The sequence below is a fragment of the Bubalus kerabau genome, chromosome X (assembly GCF_029407905.1).
Source record: "Bubalus kerabau isolate K-KA32 ecotype Philippines breed swamp buffalo chromosome X, PCC_UOA_SB_1v2, whole genome shotgun sequence".
NCBI classification, from domain to species: Eukaryota; Metazoa; Chordata; class Mammalia; order Artiodactyla; family Bovidae; genus Bubalus; species Bubalus kerabau.
In genome coordinates, this window is record NC_073647.1 from 39,350,535 (window position 1) to 39,352,206 (window position 1,672).

Sequence of the window (1,672 nt, forward strand, 5' to 3'; positions counted from 1 at the left end):
GTTCTGGTAATGTGCCCACAAAATTGGAAAACTCTGCAGTGGCCACAGGACTGGAAAAGGTCAGTTTTCATTCCAATCCCAAAGAAAGGCAATGCCAAAGAATGTGAAAACTACTGCACAGTTGCACTCATCTCACACACTAGCAAAGTAATGCTCAAAATTATCCAAGCTAGGCTTCAACAGTACGTGAACTGAGAACTTTGATGTTCATGCTGGATTTAGAAAAAGCAGAGGAACCAGAGTTCAAATTGCCAACATCCACTGGATCATAGAAAAAGCAAGAGATTTCCAGAAAAAAAAATCTACTTCTGCTTTATTGATTACACTAAAGTCTTTGAATGTGGGGATCAAAATAAACTGTGGAAAATTTTGAAAGAGATGGGAATACCAGACCACCTTACCTGCCTCCTGTGAAACCTGTATGCAGGTCAAGAAGTGACAGTTAGAATGGGACATGGAACAACAGACTGGTTCCAAACTGGAAACGGAGTACGTTAAGGCTATATATTGTAACCCTGCTTATTTAACTTACATGCAAGAGTACATTATGAGAAATGCTGGGCTGGATGAAGCACAAGCTGGAATCAAGTTTGCCAGGAGAAATATCAGTAGCCTCAGATACACAGATGACACCACCCTTATGGCAGGAATCAAAGAAGAACTAAAGAGCCCAATGATGCACGTGAAAGAGGAGAGTAAAAAAGCTGGCTTAAAACTCAGCATTCAAAAAATGAAGAACATGGAATCCGGTTCCATCACTTCATGGTAAATAGATGGGGAAACAATGAGAGAGTTTATCTTCTTGGGCTCCAAAATCACTGCAGATGGTGACTGCAGCCATGAAATTAAAAGACACTTGCTCCTTGGAAGAAAAGCTATGGCCAACCTAGACAGCAGATTAAAAAGTAGAGACATTACTTTGCTGACAAAGGTCCATCTAGTCAAAGCTATGGTTTTTCCAGTAGTCATGTATGGATATGGGAGTTGGACCATAAGCAAGGCTGGGCACTGAAGAATTGATGCTTCTGAGCTGTGGTGTTGGAGAAGACTCTTGAGAATCCCTTGGACAGCAAGGACATCAAACTAGTCAATCCCAAAGGAAATCAGCAGATGTTGGCAATTTGATCTCTGGTTCCTCTGCCTTTCCTAAAGCCAGCTTGAACATCTGGAAGTTCACAGTTCATGTATTGCTAAAACCTGGCTTGGAGAATTTTGAGCATTACTTTACTAGTGTGTGAGATGAGTGCAATTGTGCGGTAGTTTGAGCATTCTTTGGCATTGCCTTTCTTTGGGATTGGAATGAAAACTGACCTTTTCCAGTCCTGTGACCACTGCTGAGTTTTCCAAGTTTCCCGGCATATTGAGTGCAGCACTTTCACAGCATCATCGTTTAGGATTTGAAATAGCTCAACTGGAATTCCATCACCTCCACTAGCTTTGTTTGTAGTGATGCTTTCTAAGGCCCACTTGACTTCACATTCCAGGATATCTGGCTCTAGGGGAGTGATCACACAATCATGATTATCTGGGTCATGAAGATCTTTTTGTACAGTTCTTCTGTGTATTCTTGCCACCTCTTCTTAATATCTTCTGCTTCTGTTAGGTCCATACCATTTCTGTCCTTTATCGAGCCCACCTTTGCATGAAATGTTCCCTTGGTATCTCTAATTTT